This window comes from Macaca fascicularis, chromosome 17, assembly GCF_037993035.2.
Source record: "Macaca fascicularis isolate 582-1 chromosome 17, T2T-MFA8v1.1".
NCBI lineage: Eukaryota > Metazoa > Chordata > Mammalia > Primates > Cercopithecidae > Macaca > Macaca fascicularis.
Window position 1 is genome coordinate 14,853,102 of NC_088391.1, and position 22,960 is coordinate 14,876,061.

The window sequence follows — 22,960 nt, forward strand, 5'->3', positions numbered from 1 at the left end:
TGTCAGAATGGGAGGCTTTGGCTCTTTAATCCATTTATCAGGGCTGACGTATATCCTGTCATTAAGATAACCTGTTTATTAAGCAGTGATCTCTGACATTTCCTTGTGACTCTGAGAGCCATGCATCTTTAAGTGATTTTTCTTATTCACATAACATTTGTAGTGTGAGAATCCTTAACTAAGAAGACATTAAAAATCTAGAGAAATACTTAAAGAATTGATGAAGCCGTTGTCTCCTCAACAGCAGCTTAAATAGAGTAAGGAGCCAAATGAGATAAATTTACTAGGTGAGTGGCTTTGAAAAATATGGTTAATCAAAATCTTATTTCTTTTTTAAAAATGTTGTTTTACAAATATTTCTGAGCTTCAGAAAGAATTAGACAATATCAAGATGATCTGTAGGTGAATAACGGCTTTAGATGCCATTTCAAGTAGTCCTGGGATTTAGCATCCTTGTATATCTTTTTTGCTTTTCACTTCCTGTTTACTGCAGAAGAAAGAGAGTTTTCCTGTGCCTGTTCTGTTATCGTCACAACTGCTTCTACTTAGTGTTACTATTAGGAAGACTCAGCATCTTGGAGCAGACTTTGAATCCTAGTTCAACTACTTTCTTAACTTTGTGGCCTTTGTGAATTACTTAGCCACTTTGTATCTTAGTTTCCTTTCTATAAATTGGAGTCAATGATAGCACTTTAGGGTTCTTGTGAAGATTAAATTATGCAGTGCATTTGAAGCTCTTAGAATATTGTCACATAATGAGCTTCTCAGGTTTCCAAAAGTACTGAGTACCTTCTGGGCTAAGTACTATGTTACATACTTTTGATATATAAGTAAACAGACAAAGATCCTTTTCTTCAGATGGAGCATATATTCTTACGAGGACACAAAATCAATAAGCATTAAACAAAATGAATAATTAAATTATATAGGGTGTTAGAATATAGCAAATGTTATGTAAAAGGATAAATACAACACACAGAGAATTGGGATTACAGAATGGCAAGGTTAGGTTGAAGTTTAAAGAGAGTGGTCAATTTTAAATAGACCTCATGGTAAAAGTTACATTTGAGCAAAAACTTACATAGTAAGTAATAAAACTTCCTTAATAAGTGCCTTATAGCTTATTAGAAGAGGAGTGTTCTGTGCAGAGAGAACAGTCAGTACATTGACCCTAAAATGAGGATAGAAAGATGTTCTTGGTATGATCTACCAACAGGAAAAATGCCAGTCTCATGTGAACCAGAAGGACAGTAGTCAAATATTAGGGCCAGAGAAGTAGTGGGTTATTTGGCTTTAACTAGTGTGTTGTAGGGAGGCTGCTGATGTGTTAAGTAGGAATGTCACCCTGGATGCTACTATTGTCATTATGATACTCGCACCTAGAAAGCGAAGTATTAAATGCTCTGAAGAATGGGATTCTGAGAAGAACCGTGCTAATTTAAAGCAGCCCCAAAATGAACTTTACAAGTTCTTGGAAGCTTAAAAACTATTGCTTGGCCACAGATTGTGTGTATAATTTATATAGCTTTGTTCTAGATGTGTATGATTGGTTACACAAAATCATATATTCATTCATTCATTCAAAACAGGAGAAATATTCCTTATGGAGCTTACAGTTGAATGAGCAAAAAGACATAAAAACCAATAATTAAAATTAAATAGGATATGTGCTATAAAAGGTAGAGTGGGAAATGAGACTAGATGGCCTACTGACCACTTGCAGGGCACATATTCTTCTAATGGGGTCAGTGAGGTAGTTGTGTATACCTGGTCTTACTCCTGCTGCTATAAAGCCACTTCCTCATATTTATGAGGACACACGTTTGAAAGCGTTATGTTCCCTGCTTCTACCTAACTCCTGTAACAGCTCAACCCAGACTTCTGAATTCCAGACATAGTTGAAGTTACCTAGCATAGACATCTAAACCCTTATACTCCAGGGATACCTCAAACTCTGTTTATCCAAAGTTTGTTTTCCCTCCATTTACTTTTCCTTCTAAATTTATTTATTTTGTCATTAGCATTACTATTAATGCAAACATTTGAGGTGAAAATTTGGTTTTTCTTTAGCTCTTTTCTCCTTCAACTTTAATATTTACAATTACTTCATGAGAATGAATAATTTCCGAAAACAATATTTAGAGGCTAGTTTTTCAAATATTATTAACATTACAAATTTTATATCAAGCCATGTATAAAAACCTTCCACAGTAGCCTAAATATTATGTTAGCTGAAAGTGGTGGCATCATAGTTACGGAGTCTGAAAGGTACCAGGTTATCAGTTGGTCCTTCTTGAGTTCCTTTTTTTGCTTTTAATTCTTTTGATTTCCTGTAGTTAGATGCTGTTGAGGAGCAAGAATGCTGGTTATTGATATTTTTATTTTCATGCTTTTCTGTAACGTGTGTTACTTTGTTAAAATAAAGAAGTTCAATAAACATCATTGAAAAAAACAAATCTTAAATGTTTCCTCATTCCCTACAAGATAAAAGCCTTTTATTTTTTCTGTTGCTATCTATCTTTTCCTAAAACGATTTGATAGGTTTTACAGAAATGTATAAATACTGACCAAAGACATAATGAAATAAAACAAGGAATAAAGTTAGTCATGTAATAATGTTAGTAGTGAGTCCTGCACTGTTACTAAAACTAAGACAAATTCTATACAAGTTTTCTAGCCGCCAGAGCAAAGGCACAATTAAGTTATAAGACTCATGTTACTGGTTCTTAAGTGACAGTTTGTGGCAATTTTACGTTAACTGCTCTGTATTGGAAAATCAGGAACCCCTGTGTGTAGCTACTTTCCAGAATCTTCCATGGCCACACATTCAAATTGTTTCTTATTTATTTCTTCTCATCAATGCACAGAGAAAAATGACAGAGTAATTGAGAGCTATTTTTTTTTAGCTTCTCTGTTTACCTCAGATATTCTGAATTGAGTGGAAAGACCATTAAGAATAAGCCTTCATTGTTATTAGTGCATCCAGGTGAACTTGGATTTTCTTTTTTAATGTAACTATGCTAGAAATGAAATATTGGAACAGGTTAGATATTTAAAAGTTCATTTTGTGTTCCCTTGGCAGAATACAATTATATCTTGTAACTTTCTACGCTCAAAGAATTTTAATACATCCTACTTTTTAATCTATATGGATGTAATATTTATGTCTTTCTTTGCTGATGTTAAAATGACTTTTCTTTATAAAATGATGACAGCAAATGATCGATTTTTAGGTTTTGAGTTTTGTTTTTTAAATGCCAGTAACTTGGCAGTATAAAAAGCTGACAACCCTAAAATATGATCCTTTAAATTTTGGCTAGTTCATACAACCCAAAACTCTAGAAACCATAGTTCTTTTTTTTTTTTTTTTTTTTTTTTTTGAGACGGAATCTGTCTCTGTCACCCAGGCTGGAGTGCGGTGGCGCGATCTCGGATCACTGCAAGCTCCGCCTCCTGGGTTCCCGCCATTCTCCTGCCTCAGCCTCCCAAGTAGCTGGGACTACAGGCGCCCGCCACCTCGCCCGGCTAGTTTTTTGTATTTTTAGTAGAGATGGGGTTTCACCGTGTTAGCCAGGATGGTCTCGATCTCCTGACCTCGTGATCCCCCGCCTCGGCCTCCCAAAGTGCTGGGATTACAGGCTTGAGCCACCGTGCCCAGCTGAAACTATAGTTCTATAAAAGAATGACTTTCAGTATCCCTCATAATTTGGTCATAACCCTCCCTTCCAGACCCAACTAGTCTTTATCTTCTTCCTATAAAAAAACATTTCCTAAACCTGTAAAGAGGTTCACGTACTATCACATTTCCTTGTTTTTGTACAGCTCTTCTTTCTGCATTGAATCCTTTTTTTTTTTTTTAATCTCCCTGAATTATACTCATCCTTTGAGTCCATTTCAGGCTCATTAAGCAAATTAATGTCACGACTTCTGTGCTCCTATGGTATTTTACTTATGTAATATTAATAAAAGTATTTTATACTTATTGAAATAGGAAATATCTTATTGTTTATTACCTAACTTAGATTCTGGTACATCATAAATATTCAGTGTTTTTCCCTTGTACTTGAATAGAATATTATTTTTCTTTCTTGGGAGGCCGAAGCAGATGTGTTGCTTGAGGTATTATGGTAGTTGCATAAGGAGAAGAAAGAGAAAAGGGCAGAAAGCATATGTGAAGGAATAATGGCTAAAAAACTTCTCAAATTTTAGGAGTCAGACATATGAACTGAAGCTCAACAAGCTCCCATGGGATAAATTCAGACACACACACACACAGACACATTTTAATCCAACTATTGAAAGTCAAAAATAATCTCGGAAAAAGCAAGAGAAAATTGTAATGTACAATGAGCCTCTATAAGTTATCACCAGGTTTCTTAGTACAATCCATGCATGCTGGAAGGCAGTGGGATGATATATTTAAAGCGCATGAAGTAAAAAGCAAAACAAAACAAAAAGAAACTGTCAACCAATAATACTACCTCCAGCAAAACTGTCCTTTAAAAATGGAGAAGAAATTAAGAATTTTCCAGATAAACAAGAGCTGAGAGCATTTATTACTACTAGATCTAACCTATGAGAAATGCAAAAGGGAGTCCTTGAACTCAAAAGGAGGGATTCTAAACATTAAATCAAAGCCATATGAAAATAAGGTCTGCAATAGACATATTACAAATATAAAACTTTATTATTATAATTTTGGTTCTATTGTTTTAAAAGATTAAAATCCAAAAATGTAAAAGCAAACCTATGAATCTATGCTACTGGGTAAGCAATATATAAAGATACGACTTGTGACATAAGTAACATAACTTGTGCAAATGACTGAGCTGTAAAGGAACAAAGTTTTATATGCGATTGAAGTTAAGTTGTTCAGTTTAAAATGAATTGTTATAACTTTAATATGTTTTATATAATCCACATGATAGCCACAAAGAAAATATCTACAGAAATTACACACAAGAACAAGAGAGAAAGCACATCACAACAAAATTCAGCTACACACAAAGGAGGGAAGTACGGGAAGAAATAAGGGACAAAAATGCAATGACATACAGAAAACAACAAAATTAAAATAGTTCTTCCCCTTTCAGTAATTATTCAGGATGTAAATGGATAAAAACTCCTCAATCAAAAACATAGATTAGCTGAATGGATAAAAAATCAGGAACTAACTATGTGCTGTCTTTAAGAGACGCTCACTTTAAATCTAAGGGCACACAGAGGTTTAAAGTGAAAGAGTAGAAAATGATATTTTGTCCAAATAGTAACCAAAACAGAACAGGGATAGTTATATTAATATAAGACAAAATAAACTTTTGAAACTGTTACATGAGACAAAGAAGAACAATATATAAGGATAAAAAGGTTAATTCACAAAGAAAATATAACAATTATAAATTTATATGTACCAAACATGTGCATTCCTAAATATAAGAAGCAAATATTAACAGACTTGAAGGGCAAAAAGTTCTGCAATTATAGTGGGAGACATTCATATCTCAATTTCAATAATGGATAAAACAACCAGGTAAAAGGCGAATAAGGAAATAGATGACTTGAACAGCACTACAGACCAATTGGACTTGACAGACCTATAAAGAATACTTCACCCAATAATATCAAAATATACATTTTTCTCAAGTGTATATGGAGCTTCCTCTAGGTTAGACCATATGTTACGTCATTAAACAAGTCTTAATACATTTAAAATGATTAAAATCTTAACAGAGTATCTTTTCTAATCACCATGGAATGAAACTAGAAATAAAAAGTAGAAGGAAATTTTAAAACTCCATAAATACTTAGAAATGAAACAACATATTTTGAATAATAAAAATAAAAACTAGAAGGAAATTTTGAAACTCCATAAACACTTAAAAATAAAACAACATATTTTGAATAACTGATGGTCAGGGAGAACTCACAATGGAAATTAGAAAATAAATGAAAACTGAAACACAACATACCAAAACTATGGCATGAGGGTAAAGTAAAGCTAAGAGGGAAGTTTATTGTTATATATATTTACATTTTAAAAAACCTCAAAACAACGATCTAAAAGAACAAACCAAGCCTAAAGCTAATAGAAGAAAAGAAACAGTAAAAATCAGAGCAGAGCTAAACAAAATAGAGAATAGAAAAGCAATAGAAAAAATTCAACATAACCAATAGGTGATTATTGTTATTCTTTGAATATAAAAAACTGTATTTCCAAAAAATAAGTTTTTGGGAAACAAGTGGTATTTGGTTACATGAGTAAGTTGTTTAGTGGTGATTCATGAGATATTGGTGTACACATTACCTGAGCAGTATACACTGAACCCAATTTGTAGTCTTTTATCAGTCACCCCCTCCCACCCGTTCCCCCGAGTCCTCAAAGTCCATTGTATCATTCTTATGCCTTTGCATCTTCATAGCTTAGTTCCCACTTATGAGTGAGAACATAACGATGTTTGGTTTTCCATTCCTCAGTTGCTTCACTTGGAATAATAGTCTTTAGCTCCATCCAGGTTGCTGAGAATGCTATTAATTTATTCCTTTTCTGGCTGAGTAGTATTCAATCATACATATATATCATAATTTCTTTATCCACTTGATTGATGGGCATTTGGTCAGGTTTTATATTTTTGCAACTGCAGATTGTGCTGCTGTAAACATGTGTGTGCAAGTATTTTTTTCATATAATGACTTCTTTTCCTTTGGGTAGATACCCAGTAGTGGGATTGCTGGATCAAATGGTATTGTATTTTTAGTTCTTTGAGGAATTTCCAGACTTTTCCTTAGTGGTTGTACTAGTTTACATTCCCATCAGCAGTATACAAGTGTTCCGTGTTCACTGCATCCATGCCAACATCTATTGTTTTTTGATTTTTTGATTATAGCCATTCTTGTGGGAGTAAAGTGGTATCTCATTGTGGTTTTGATTTGCATTTCCCTGGTCATTAGTGATGCTGAGCATTTCTTCATATGTTTGTTGGCCATTTGTATATCTTATTTTGAGAATTGTCTATTCATGTCCTTAACCCAGTTTTTGATGGGATTGTTTGTTTTTTGCTTACTGACTTGTTTGAGTGCCTTTTAAATTCTGGATATTAGTCCTTTGTTAGATGTATAGATTGTGAAGATTTTTCCCCACTCTGTGGGTTGTCTGTTTATTCTGCTGACTGTTCCTTTTGCTGTGCAGAAGCTCTTTAATTAAGTCCCTCATATTTGTCTTGGTTTTTGTTGTATTTGCTTTTGGATTCTTGATCATGAAGTCTTTGCCTAAGCCAGTGTCTAGAAGGGTTTCTCTTAATGTTATCTTCTAGAATTTTTATAGTTTCAGGTCTTAGATTTAAGTACTTGATCCATCTTGGGTTGATTTTTTTATAAGGTGAGAGATGAGGATCGGGTTTCATTCACCTATATGTGAATAGCCAATTATCCCAGCACCATTTGTTGAAAGAGTATCCTTTCCCCACTTTATGTTTTTGTTTGCTTTGTCGAAGATCAGTTGGCTGTAAGTATTTGACTTTATTTCTGTGTTCTCTATTCTGTTCCATTGGTCTGTGTGCGTATTTTTATACCAGTACCATGCTGTTTTCGTGACTATGGCCTTATGGTATAATTTGAAGTCAGGTAATGTGATGCCTCCAGATTGGTTCTTTTTGGTTAGTCTTGCTTTGGCTATGTGGGCCCTTTTTTGGTTCCATATAAATTTGAGGATTATTTTTTCTAGTCCTGGTTGTATTTTGTATGATGGTTGTATTTTGATGGTAATTGCATTGAATTTGTAGATTGCTTTTGGTAGTATGGTCATGGTCATTCTCACAATATTGATTCTACCCATCCATGAGCATGGGATGTGTTTTTATTTGTGTTTATGATTTCCTTCAGCAGTGTTTTGTAGTTTTTCTTGTAGAGCACTTTCACCTTTTGGTTAGGTATATTTCTGAGCACTTTATTTTATTTTTTGCAGCCATGCTAAAGGGGTTGAGTTCTTGATTTGATTCTTGGCCTGGTTGCTCTTGATGTATAGCAGAGCTACTGATTCGTATACATTAACTTTATATGCTGAAACTTTGCTGAATTCATTTATCAGTTCAAGGAGCTTTTTGGAGGAGTCTTTAGGTTTTTCTTTAGGGTTTTCAACAAACAGCGACAGTTTGACTTTACCAATTTGGATGCCCTTTATTTTTTTCTCCTGTTTGGTCTGATATAAGAATATCTACTCCTGCTCACTTTTGGTGTCCATTTGCATGGAATGTCCTTTTCCACCCTTTTACCTTAATTTTATATGAATCCTTATGTGTCAGATGAGTCGTCTCTTAAAGCCAGCAGATACTTGTTTGGTGAATTCTTATCTATTTTGTAATTCTGTGTTTTTAAGTGGAGCATTTAGGCCATTTACATTAAATGTTAATATTGAGATATGAGGTAGTATTCCATTTATTGTGCCATTTGTTGCCTGAATCCTTTTTTTTGTTTGTTTGTATGTAATTTTGTTTTATAGGTTCTGTGAGATTCATGCTTTAAAGAGTTTCTGTTTTGATGTGTTTCCAGGATTTGTCAAGATTTAGAGCTCCTTTTAGCAGTTCTTGTTTTGCTGGCTTGGTAGTAGAGGATTCTCTCAGCATTTGTTTGTCTGAAAAAGAGTGTATCTTTCATTCATTTCTGAAGATTAGTTTCTCTGGATACAAAATTCTTGGCTGATAATTGTTTTGTTTAAGGAGACTGAAGATAGGGTTCTAGTCCCTTCTAGCTTATAGGGTTTCTGCTGAGAAATCTGCTGTTAATCTGATATGTTTTCCTTTATAGGTTACCTGGTGCTTTTGCCCTGCAGCTCTTAAAATTCTTTCATTTGCCTTGATTTTAGGTAACCTGATGACTGTGTGCCTAGATGATGATGTTTTTGCAACAAATTTCCCAGATGTTCTTTGAGTTTCTTGTATTTGGATGTGTAGATCTCTACCAAAGCTGGAGAAGTTTTCCTCAGTTATTCCCCTAAATATGTTTTCCAAACTTTTAGATTTCTATTCTTCTTCGAGAATGCCAGTCATTCCTAGGTTTGGTCATTTAACATAATCCCAAACTTGGAGGCTTTGTTCATTTTTAAATTCTTTTTTTCTTTGTCTTTGCTGGTTTGGGTTATTTTGAAAACCTTATCTTCAAGCTCTGAATTCGTTTCTTCTGCGTTTTCAATTCTGTTGCTGAGAGTTTCCAGTACATTTTACGTTTGTCTAAGTGTGTCCTTTGTTTTCTGAAGTTGTGATTGTTTTTTATGTATGCTATCTATTTCACTGACGATTTCTCTCGTCGTAACTTATATCTTTTTTCAGTTTCCTTGAGGTAGACTTCACCTTTCTCTAGTGCCTCCTTGATTAGCTTAATAATCAACCTGAATTCTTTTTCTGGCAATTCAGGGATTTCTTCTTGGTTTGGATCTATTGGTAGTAAGCTAGTGTGATTTTGGGGGGGGGATGTTAAAGACTATTATTTTGTCATATTATACAAATTATTTTTATGGTTCCCTCCCATTTGTATAGGCTTTGTCAGAGGGAACATCTGGGGCTCAAGGCTGCTCTTCAGATTCTTTTCTTCCACACAGTGCTCCCTTAATGTCATATTCTCCCCATTTTCCTAGGGGTGTGGCTCCCTGCTAGCCAAACTGTAGTGATTGTTTTTTCCTTCTGGATCCAGCCACCCATCAGGGCTACCAGGCTCCAGGCTGGTACTGGGATTTGTTTGTACAGAGTCCTGTGATGTGAGCCATCACAGTTCTTCAGATGTGATGTGAACAATCGTCAGTTCTCTCAGTCGTGGATACCAGCACCTGCTCCAATGGAGGTGGCAGGGGAGGGAAATGTGCTCTCTTATGGTCCTTAGTTGTAGTTGTTTAATGCACTAGTTTTGTACTGGCTGGCAGGAGGTGGTGCTTTCCAAAGAGCATCAGCTGTGATAGTATAGGGAGGATCAGGTGCTGGTATAGGGAAGACGGGCAGGGCCCTAGATCTCACAAGAGAATATGATCTTTGTCTTCAGCTATCAGGGTTGGTAAGGAAGGATCATCATGTGGGGGCAGGATTAGGCATTTCTGAGCCCTTGAACTGGGCTTGCTGTGGCTGCAATGGGGGTGTGTGGTTCCCAGCTCAATGGTGTTATGTTCCCAGGAGGATTATGGCTGCCTCTCCTGTGTCAAGCAGGTTGTCAGGGAAGTGCAGGAAAGCCGGCAGTTACAGGCCTCACCCAGTTCCCACTCAACCCAGAAGGCTGGTCTCATTCCCACCATGCGTCTTCCAGCAGCATCAAGTTTGTTTCCAGGCAGTGGGTGAGCAGGGCTGAGAACTCACCCCAGGCTAATGGCCTGGAAAGCAAGCAGGGCTTTTGCCTCTCCTGCCTGTCAGGTCTTCACACCGAATTCTTGCCTTCCCCCAAGTTCTGGCCAGGAAACTTCACATTCCTTTGGAATTGTTACAAAATTCAGCTGCAGGTTTCCTTCTCCCTGTAGTCTTTTCCCAGTTCTTCTGGCAGCCCTCCCCAAAGACCCCACTGGACACGTCAGAAATGGCTTCCCTGGGGACCCAGAGAACCCACAGGGCTTTTCCCTGCTGCTTCCTCTACCCTGTATTTTGCTTGGCTCTCTAAATTGTCTCAGTTCCAGGTAATGTCAGAATCTTTTCCAGTGATCTAGACCCTCACATTCCCCATTGAGGGTGTGCATTCAGGGGCAGATGATCCCCCTTTCCCATTTTCACAGTTGGACACTCACCGTATTTGGGCTGTCTCCCAGGTTCTGCAGGAGCAATCCACTTCCTTCAAAGGGTCTGTGAATTATCTTGGCTTTCTTGGCATATTCCTCTTGAAGCAAAAGTTGATAACGTGAGTCTCCACATTCTGCTCTGTCCATCCAAGTGGGAGCTGCAATTCAGTCTTGCCTCCTATCTGCCATTTTCCCCCCTCCCCCTAAATAGTTTATTTTATTGAAACTATCAACAAAATTGAAAAACCTTTAGCTTGATTTAGGGAAAGAAAAAAGAAGATTCAAATAAAGTAAAAAAATGAAAGAATAGGCATTATAACCAATGCCACAGAAATATAAAAGGATTGATTATAAGAGAATACTATGAATAATTTTATGCTGAAAAATTAGATACATAGAGGAAGTGAATAAGTTCCTGGAACCACACAACCTACCCAGACTTAATCATGAAGAAACAAACCATGAACAGACCTATAACAAATAAGGATATTCAATTAATAATAAAAAAAACTCCCAACAAGGAAAAGTCTAGGATCAGATGACTTGACTGTTGCATTTTTCCAAATGTTTAATAATAATTAACACCAACCCTCCTCAAACTCATTCAAAAAAAATTGAACAGGATAGAATATTTGCAAACTCATAATATGAGGTCAGCATTGCCCTGATACTGAAACCAGATGCAGTACTAAATGACAACTATAAAACCAATATCCCTTTTGAATATTAATTCAAAATTCTTCAACAAAATACTATAAACTGAATTTGGCAGCATATTAAAAGGATTATATACCATAACCAAGTAAATTTTATTACTGAAATGCAAGAATGGTTCAGCATATAAAAATTGACCAACATAATGCATCACACAGAATAAAGAAAAGAATTACATGATCATCTTATTTAATTAGTTTATTGTGTGGGGGAAAAAAAGCCCTCTTAAAATTCATATGGAATCTCAAGGGACCCAGAATAACCAATAGAATCTTAAGAAAGAACAAAGCTGGAGGGCTCACAGGACCTGATTTTAAAACTTCTACTTACGTAGCTCCACAAATCAAGACAATATGGCACTGGCGTAAAGACAGACATAATAGACCAACAGAATAGAATCTCTAGCCAAAAACAAAAACAAACAAACAAAAAACCCAGCCCTTACTTATATGGTCAAATGATTTTCCATGTGGGTACCGAGACCATTCAATAATGAAAGGACAGTCTTATCAACAAATCATGTTAAGAAAACTTAATATCCACATGTAAAGGAATGTTTTTGGGCCCTCACCTTTTTCCATATACAAAAATTAACTCAAAATGCATCAAAAACCTAAATGTAAGACCCAAAACTTTAAAACTCTTGGAAGAAAACAGGATAAAAGCTTCATGATGGCCGAGCGTGGTGGCTCACACCTCTAATCCCAGCACTTTGGGAGGCCGAGGCGGGTAGATCACTTGAGGTCGGGAGTTCGAGACCCGCTTGACCAACATGGAGAAACCCCCTCTCAGGTAAAAATAAAAAATTAGCCAGGTGTGGTGGCACATTCCTATAATCCCAGCTACTCAGAAGGCTGAGGCAGGGGAATTGCTTTAACCCAGGAGGTGGAGGTTGCGGTGAGCAGAGATCATGCCATTGCACTCCAGCCTGGGCAACAAGAGCTAAACTCCATCTCAAAAAAAAAAAAAAAAAAAAAGCTTCATGATGTTGGATTTGGATTTGGCAATGATTTCTTTCAAAAATCAGAAATATAGGCAACAAGTAAAAATAGATATATTGGACTACATCAAAATTTTAAACTTCTGTGCATCAAAGACACAATCAACAGAGTGATATGGAAAGGCAACCTATGGAAAGGGAGAAGATACTCACATTATATACCTTTTAAGAGCTTATTATTCAGAATATTTAAGAACTCTTAGAGTTGAACAACAAAACTACAAATAACCCAGTTTAAAAATGATATAGTCAAAAGCACAAGAAGACACGTTACACCCATTAGGATGGCTACTATCAAAAAAACAGAAAATAACAAATGTTGGCAAGGATATGGAGAAGTTGAAAACTGTGTTCGCTTTGTGGGAATGTAAAATTGTGCAGCCAGTATGGAAAACAATATGGCATTTTGTCAGAAAATAAAAAATAGAATTAACATATGATCTAGAAATTCCAGTTCTGGATTTATAGCCAGAATGATTTAAAGCAAGGTTTCAAGGAAATATTATTTGTGACCTACGTTTATAGCAGCAGTATTAACAAATGGTCAAGTGGTGGAAGCAACCCAAGTTTCTATCAACATATACATGCATTTCAAAAAATGTAGTATATACATGCAATGGAATGTTATTCGCTCTTTAAAAAAAGGAAGTTCTGACACATGTTGCCACATGAATTTACCCTTAAGGAAATTATACTAAGTAAAATAAGCAAGTCACCAAAACACAATACTGTGCGATTCCACTTACATGCGTTATCTAGAGTAGTCAAATTCATAGAAATAGAAAGTAGAATGTTATTTGCCAGTGACTGGGGATGGTGGGAAATAAGGAGTTGTTTAATGGGGTATAGAGTTTCAGTTTTGCAAGATGAAAAGCCTCTGGAGATGTGAATATATTTAACACTACTGAACTGTATGCTTTAAAATGGTTAAGACTGTAATTTTTATGTTATGTGTATTTTACAACAATTTTAATTAAAGTGAAAAGTTCACCTATAGACTGGAAAGGTATATGTCTAATAATGATAATCAACAAATGTTGATATCTATGTTACACAAAGAAACTCCTACCAATGAATAAGAAAAACACAATTCTATAGAAAAAATGAGCAAAAGAATAAAAACCTGTTAATTTGTGGATGGGTTAAATACAAGTGGTCAGTAAACATGTAAAAAAAAAAATCAACCTCATTTGCAGTGTCATAAATGGTTAATAAAGCCAAAATGAAACAATTTCACTCCCATCCAATAAGTATAAAATTTATATTTAAAATCCATTTATTAGGAAAGATGTAGACTTTTCTAATGGGAGTCTAAATTGATAAAACCACTTTGAGGAATAATTTTGCATTTTCGAATGAAGTTGAATTTGTAAATGTACATCGACTCCGCAATTTCATTCTTGGGAATATACCATGGAATAATTTTCGCATGTGTACACAAGAAGATACAGATGTAAAATGCTTATTAAAAACAGTGATTTTACCCAGGACATACTGAGAACAACCTAAATGTATATTAAAAGAAGATTGGATAATTAAATGATATACTGTGCAGTAGTGAAATGGGATTTCACAAAAACAATATTTACCATAAAAGCTTAACACATGGATAAGGATACTGTATCTTCTTTAGGGACACATTCATAAGTGGTAAAAGTATAAATGCCAATCAAGATGATAAATTTACAGTAGTTATTACATCTAGGGGAATGGTATCAGTGCTATAACTCTAATGTTCATGGGGGATTCATGTGGACATCAGAATGGATGCAAGTGTAAGGGTTCTACAGAAGGAAACATGGCTGCCAAAGCTCAGCCTGGCCTTAACCATTGCACGAGGCATGATGAACTCTGCCTTCTACAACATGGATGCTGGGCACAGAGCTGTTTTCTTTGACTGATTCTGTGGAGTGCAGGAAATTGTGGTAGGGGAGGGGACTCACTTTCTCATCCCATGGGTACAGAAACCAGTGACGTTCCACTGCTGCTGTCAACAATGCACTGTGCAAGTCATCGCTGGTAGCAGATTCATAGTATGCCAGCATCCCTCGCATCCCCTTCCAGCCTGTTACTGCCAGCTTCCTCACATCCTCACCAACCTGGTAGGGGTGTCCAATGAGTGTGTGCTGGTGTTCTGCCATCTGTCACTACAGAGATCCTCGTCAGTGGTGGCTCGCTTTGATGCCGGAGAACTTATCACTCAGAGAGAGCTGTTCCCCAAGCAGGTGAGTGATGACCTTGTGGAGTGAGCAGCTGCCACCTCTGGGCTCATCCTGGACATCGTGTCCTTGATGCATGTGACCTTCGAGAAGGAGTTCACAGAAGCAGTGGAAGCCAAACAGGTAGCTCAGCGGGAAGCAGAGATGGCTAGATTTGAGGTGGAAAAGGATGAGCGCAGAAAGAGGCGGCCATCATCTCTGCCTATGATATGGCTCCGAGGCAACTCACTGGCCCCCAGGGTGACTACCTGATGGAGCTGCACATGCCCAAAGCCACCAGGAGTGTTGCTTACCAGCTCTTGTGCTCTTGGAACGTCACCCACCTGCCCATGGGGCAGTCCATGCTCCTCCACCTGCTCAAGTGGTGCCTGCACCTCCGTGGGCCAGCTGGGCCACAGCCCTGATGATTGTTAACACCAACCTACCTTCTGCCTCCACACCAGAAATCACTGTGAAATTTTGTGATTGGCTTCAGGTGAAGGAAATAAAAGTAGAATCACTCCAGATAAATACTCTATCAAATGAAACCCTTTCATTTTTCTCACATCCGTCTACTTTTTTATCCACTTCTGTATTAGTCCGTTTTCATACTGCTGTAAAGAACTGCCCAAGACTGGGTAATTCACAAAGGAAAGAGGTTTAATTGATTCACAGTTCCACATGGCTGGGAAGGCCTCAGGAAACTTACAATCATGGTGGAAGGGAAAGCAAGGTACCTTCTTCACAAAGCTGCAGGAAGGAGAAGTGCCAAGCTAAGAGGGAAGAGCCCCTTATAAAACCAGCAGATCTCATGAGAACTCACTATCTCACGAACAGCATGGGAGAAATCACCCCCATGATTTGATCACCTCTGCCGGGTCTCTCTCTTGACACTTGGGGATTATGAGGATTACAATTCAAAATGAAGAATTAGGTGGGAACACAAAGCCTAACCATATCAACCCCCCTGCCAAAAATTCCCAAGTATGTATGCAGACTGGCTTTAAGCCCCAGGTCGGGGCCTGCTGGAGCTCTGGCCTAGGCACTGGCAATTGTCATAACAAAGGTAGGGCAGTGTGTGATCGACTGGGGAGCACAGTTGTCAGCCTGAGTAATGTGTAGCTTCTATCCTGTCCTTCATGGTTGATTGAAGATTTGAGGATGATGGATATGTAGCTGACCCAGGAAGGCAGACCTCAGTTTTTCTGGCTGTTCCTGCGCAGATGCAGCTGAAGAGAGTTGCTAACCAAGGTCAGGGAGGAAGTGGTCTGTCTCTTACCCTAAGGTTGACTCTCTCTAACAGTGTGACCAGCCGAAGCAGGTATGTGTACACTGGGCATGGACTGAAGAATCTGTTCCTGTTGAGCTGGATGGGCCTGAATGTTGCCCCCTAGGTCCCTAAAAATTGGATGGACTTGAGAGAGGAGGCCTGGACCAAGACGTGAGTCCCATTGAAGACTTCCTGTCTACTCCCCACCTTGGTCTCTCTCAAATACCCAACAGAATTCCAACTTGAAGGATTGCATCCTGACAGGGCTGAACATGCCTGCCAAGGAGTGCGCATCCTATGTTCCTGGCTCACTCATTCATAGACTTCTCTTCTCGAAGGCTCTGTGCCTGTGCTTTGAAGGAAACAACCATGGGAAGAAAACAAATGTGTATAAACTGCCGTCAATAAATGACACCCAGACCCTCAAAAATCGAAAATAAAATATATACCCAGGAATACTTCTTTTTATTGTGCTTCACTTATTATGCTTTGCAGATACTATGTTAACCAATTGATGGTTTGTGGCAACCTTGCATGGAGCAAGTCTATTGGCACCACTTTTCCAAAAGCATGTGTTCACTTTGTGTCTCTTTGTGGGCATTTTTAGCAATGATGTATTTTTAAATTAAGGTATGTACTTTGTGATTGTTAGCCACAGTGATATCACTTAGTAGATTACAGTATAGTGTAACATAAATTTTATATACACTGGGAAACCAGAATTGTGTACTTGCTTTATGGTGATACTTGCTTCATTACAGTGGTCCCGAACTGGACCTTCAGTATCTCTGAGGATGCCTGTATTTTTAAGACTGTGTATTAATCATCATCATATTATGGTGTATACCAGGTTTCAGCTAACTCTGACCTAGCAGTCAAATCTGCTTTTGTAAATGAAGTTTTATTGCAATCCAGGCAGGCCATTCTTTTATGTATTATCTAGATCGCCTTTGTGCTACAATGGGAGAGTTGATTGGTTTCAGCAGAGACCATGTAGTTCACAAAGCCTAAAATATTTACTATCTTGACCTTTAAAAAAATTGCTTACCCTTCATCTATACTTCTATACATTTCTGTAAGTAAGGAGTATTAAAAGAAAAGAACGAAAGAATGGTATATTAGGATTGTCATCTGATATCCTTACGCTTTTGATGAAGTTATGAAGTTGTTTCGTGGTCCAAGTTGAATAAAGTTGATGATTCCTGGTTATTTAGTCAGGGATATTGTGTTGTAAATTAGTCAACTACATTTTTGTAAAACTATAGTATTATCATTTATTTCCTATATTTTATAACATTTTTTGTAGCTACATCCTTATTTAATTTTCAGCTGAAAAAATAACATGATCTTATTTCTCCTACCTTTTTGAGGAAATGATTATAATAATATAAGAACTTTGCCCTTTGATGAAAGCATTTGATTAGTATTTGGTCCAGTTTTAGCCAGAATCTTCAGGGGTAATATTCTTACTATAAAATTCTTAAACAATTAAAATTATATTGTAAAACTTAAAATTTTTTAACTAAGTTTCTAACATTTTTATTCTTTACTTTTTTTTTTTTTTTTTTTTTTGAGACAGGGTCTTTCTCTGTTGCTAGGCTGGAGTGCAGTGGCATGATCACAGATCACTGCAGCCCTGAACTCCTTAGCTAAGTTGATCCTCCAGCCTCAGCCTAGCCTGGGACAACAGGTGTGCATCAACACACTCAGCTAATTTTTTTAAAAAATTCTTGTGCAGATGGGGTCTCCCTATGTTGCCAAAGCTGGTCTTGAATTCCTGGGCCCAAGAAATCCTTCCACTTCAGCCTCCCAAAGTGCTGAAATTACAAGCATGAGCCACTGTGCCAGGCCTATTTCTTACTTTTGATAGCAGTATTAGTGTATACAATACTTTAATTTTGTTCCTATTTTTAAGACTTTTTTCAAGATAAAGACAGTTTAACTATCTTTATAATAACTTCTGCAGTCCTATTTTTAGTTCAAATTCTGTTATCTAAATTTAAAAGCACTTAAAGTTGATACAGCAAATATATCTCATTGTTATATCCAAAATTTCAAATTGGTAAGAATAAAATGAACTGGATTCTTAGAAATATTCTCCTTTTTATTGTTAGTTACATTAAAATATTTAATTTTTTAAGTATAAAATTAGTTTGAAGATTATTTCTCCAAAGGGAAGTATTTTTTTTTTTTTTTTTTTTTTTTTTTTTTTTTTTTGAGACGGAGTCTCGCTCTGCCGCCCAGGCTGGAGTGCAGTGACTGGATCTCAGCTCACTGCAAGCTCCGCCTCCCGGGTTCACGCCATTCTCCTGCCTCAGCCTCCCGAGTAGCTGGGACTACAGGCGCCCGCCACCTCGCCCGGCTAGTTTTTCGTATTTTTCAGTAGAGACGGGGTTTCACCGTGTTAGCCAGGATGGTCTCGATCTCCTGACCTCGCGATCCGCCCGTCTCGGCCTCCCAAAGTGCTGGGATTACAGGCTTGAGCCACCGCGCCCGGCCCAAAGGGAAGTATTATATAAATAACAATTTAATGGGAATAATACAATAAGATTAGTTTCTGTTACTAAAGTTTTACCTGTTGCTTATGAAAGCTAAAATTAAAATTAAAAATAAAATGTGATTTTGTTTAACAGTAATATTAGGTTATCAAATTTATTATTTAATGAATTGACCTCATCTTGCTTGGCTCTCAGGGATATAAGGTATAGAGTACCATTACCAAACTCTAAAACGTTACTTATTTTTTTCCCCACTGAATGGTTATATCTAGTCACTAATTTTGGAATAAATATGGACTGTTGTGAAGCATCACTTTCATTCTTTCCATATTGAATCATAATGTGATATTGTCACGGGATCATTGGGGTATCACTTTGCCAGCCAGAAACCTCTGTGGCTAGTGGCACCTTTCCCTGAGTTTTGTTCAGGCCTGCTGGGCTCATTCCGCCCACTTGGCTTGACATGCTGCACTCGGCTCCTGCTACTGGCCTAGATCCCATGCGAGCCAGGCATGGAGCAGTGATGGGTGCATGAGCGGGCAAGCACAGGTTCCGGCACACTGACTGCTGCGGTGGGGTGAGAAGCTCTAGGCACTGGCATAGGAGCTGGCTTTAGGCAGGCCTGCAGCTAGATCAGATGCATCACAAGCAGCTTCCACTGCAGGCACCCATGTCTGGATGAGGGCAAGATGATGGCACCTGGAAGCTTGGAGACACCAGAAACTGCAGAGCCCCAGAAGGGGTGTCACAGCCCAGACTTGGGGACTCCCTAGGTCTGGGCTCCCTGAGTGTTGCAACTGTTCTCTCCTCGTCACCCTCTGTGTGGTGAGCGGGGATAGGATGGTTGCTTCAGCCCTGTTTGTGTTACAGCTTTTCAGTCCCACCATTTGGTGAGTCCCAAGTTCTTGACCCATGTTTAGGAAGAATGAGGTACATGGACAACTAGAGGGTGAGCAAGATGAAGAGGAGCTTCATTGAGCAACTGAACAACTCTTGAGAGACCCAAAGTGGGTAGCTTCTTTCTGCAGGCAGGTCATCCCAGTGAGTGTCCAGCTCTCAGTGGAGAGGATACCTGGAGTGAGTAGCTCCTTTCCACAGGCAAATAGTCCTGACAAATGCAACCCTCAGCAGAGAGGAGACCCAGAGTGGGTAGCTCCTATATGCAGTCACGTTGTCTTGATAAGTGTGCAGCTCTCAGCAGAGAGGAGACCTGCAATAGGTTCCTCCTATGCACAGGCAGGTCGTCCCTATGAATGTCCAGCTCTCATCGGAGAGAAGACCTAGAGTAGAAAGCTCCTTTCCGTTGGCAGGTCATCCCGACAAGTCGAGGAGACCCAAAGTGGATAGTTTATTTCTGCAGCTGGTAGTCATGATGTCTGTGTGAGTCTGGCTGGTTCCGGGGTCTTTATGGGCTCAGAAGGGAGGAAGCACATGCTCATTGGTCTTTGGGAGGCCATAGATAGGCCTGGAAAAATCACCATAAGTTCTCACTCTGGGCTGCAGACTATACCCAGAACTGAGAGACTGGTTCCCAGGCTTCAGGCCATCCCAGGCTTGAAGGTGGAGCTTCACAGGGGTCCCACCCCTTTCTGCCCAGGAGCCTTTCTTCTTCCTATTGCCATCAACATGATATCCATGGCACCCAGGCTGTTCATGCCGAGGGGCACCTGCAGGCTCACGCTAAGCCACCCTCAGCACCCTCTCAGCCTCCCTCCTGTGCTCTTCAGCACCCAGTGTCTGGAGGGGGCCAGGGTGATGAGGCTGGCATGTCAGCACCACCCAAGCATGTGCACACCCAGCTAGGTTGTGACAATGCCTGGTGTGGCTACAACTTTGCTCTGCCCAGGAGTAGGTGCCAGGAGTTGGGGGAGCCCAGGCACTGGGAGCAAACACTTTCAAGCCTGTGGGGGCAAGGGCTTCCTTTGCCCCCAAGAGTGCAGGGATGCCAGGGTCTGGAGCCATGGGTGGGCAGCTGCAGTTGCACCTGGGAGCCTGGGGCTCCTGCCCTGCCAACTTGATAAGGGGTGGAGCTCCCACCTGTTCCGGCCCCCACCTAGTCCATGAGCCCACAGCCCTGGCCATGCCTCCCCCACTGCAACTGTTGTCTTTGTAGTGGCCACTCCAGATGGGCCACTGCTGCCATCAATGTCTCTTTTAAAAAGTGTGTGAGAGAAAGGAAGTGGATAGAGTATTACACAGAAAAATCATAGATAGGCAAATTCTGTTAAAGAGCATGGCAGTTTTATAGAATTATAGTAGTAAAGTGGGTAAGTTTAAGTTGTTAGCATTTTTATATGAGGCATGTTCCTATAGGTCAAATTGTCATTAAATACTGTTTGTGGAAAAATAGGTTTTTGGATGCTAACTGTTCTGAATTTTCCCTTTTAGTTTTGCTAATTCTATTGTTATTTTGAAATCTGTTTAAAATATTTTATAAATAATTAATTTCTGTATCACTTCTGGGAGGTAAGATAAAATAGTCAACTAACTAACTTTGATCACAAAATTTATTAAAATTTGCATTAGTTAAGAGCAGCAATGTAAATGACTTCTATGGTTATGTTCACTATTTGAGATATTTAAAACATACTTCATGTGGTTACAGTTTCCATTTTTACACAAATTTGAGCTTAAAATATACAATATGATGGTATGACATGAAGAAAATGGAAAGGAAACTTAGCTGTGTTCAATAATCTAATGAAAAAAATACTTTGGAAGAAGTTGTATATAAGTGGTAAACTATTTGAAAATCATTCTTAAAAAAAGTTTATTTCCTACTTTTTAAAATGTGACAGACTCCAACTTTCTATATCCTGTTGGGCCATTTGTCCCTGTGCAAACAAAGATTGGTAATATCATACAGATCTGATTAATAAAAATAAATTGAATGAAGTCTGACATATAAAAAGAAAATGCTCCAATTTTTTTCTTACTTGAGTGAATAGATTTTTCACAATCTAACATGAGTTAACTCATACAGGAAATTTGAAAGACTGTGCATTCATATGTTTTATGTCTCTCGACTCACTTTTACAAAAGTGAATTTCGACTCACTTTTACAAAAGATTTTAATATTTATTAGTTTTATTTGTAATGAACTTTACATATAATATAAATTTTTATTGTATAGAATTTTACATTTTACTTTGTTTTCCTAATGTTTCATGAATTGGAAGTACTGTAAAATAAGATTTTGCGAACTTTTTCTTCAAAGGTTTGGTATTAGCCACATAGTCTTTGTCATTTTTTTTGTTGTTGTTGTTTTGTTTGAGACAACATCTCGCTCTGTCACCAGGCTGGAGTGCAATGGCACGATCTCGGCTCACTGCAACCTCTACCTCCTGCATTCAAGCGATTCTCCTGCCTCAGCCTCCTGAGTAGCTGGGATTACAGGCATATGCCACCACGCCTGGTTACTTTTTGTATTTTTAGTAGAGACAGTTTCATCACGTTGGTCAGGCTGGTCTCGAACTCCTCACCTCGTGATCCACCCGCCTTGGCCTCCCTAAGTGCTGGGATTACAGGCATGAGCCACCGCGCCTGGCCATATTTTTTGGTTTTTGTGTTGTTTTATTTTTATGATCCTTAAAAACTATAAAATCTGTTCTTAATTTACTGGCCATAAAAAAAAAAACACTGGCAGAATAGGCTTAACCCATAGACCACAGTTTGTCAACCCCATTCCTAGAATAAGAAGTAATAGCATCATCAACAGAAAAATTAAATTTAGATACCGTTGATAATGTTGGTGTTTATTTTTCATTTAATTGGCTGTGACTATTATATGATGATGTAACTTGTAAATCTCATATGATACCTGTATAGGCAGTCGTTGACTTACGATGATTTGATATTTTTTTTTAATTTTTATGATGGTGCAAAAGCAGTATGCAGTGGAAACTGTACTTTAGTACAGCATTCAATAAATTACATGAGAAATTCAACATGTTACTATAAAGTAGGCTTTGTGTGAGATGATTTTGCCCACAAATAGGTTAATATACGTGTTCTGAGCATGTCTCAGGTAGTCTAGCCTAAGCTGTGATATTCAGCAGGTTAGCTATATTAAATGCATTTTTGACTTAAGATATGTTCAACTTACAGTGGGCTTATCAGTACATAACCCCATTGTAAGTCAAGCAGCATCTGTAGTTCCTTTCCATGTTAAGCACAAGCTTTTCCTTAATAAATGGCCATAGTAAGTTATTTTTCTCCATTTTGTTTAATATCTGCTGTCCTGAATACCTGTTCTTGAAACCTTTGTTTTGAAATAAATTTCATTTTATTTTTAGCTCAGCATCAGACTTAACTGGTAAAATTTCCTGGCCATCTAAACCTTATTACTGTGTTGTTTAATAATGAACTACATTGACTGCAGAAAGCATTTATCTTCCTATTTTTGATAACTAGTTTTCATCAATTTTGTTAACTGACAGGTATCATTTTCAGTTATTTGCATAATTTCTGCCTAACTAGCAGTGAGCAGCTGTAGTTCCTAGAGTTGTTATTAGTTATCTTGTTTAAAGAAAATGGTCA

General features: G+C 37.9%; 1 protein-coding gene across 8 annotated transcripts in view; it reads left to right on the forward strand.

The window, feature by feature from the left end:
• NBEA (neurobeachin) overlaps nt 1–22,960 on the forward strand; it is a 741,630-nt gene that overhangs the window by 289,534 nt on the left and 429,136 nt on the right. The window lies entirely within an intron of this gene.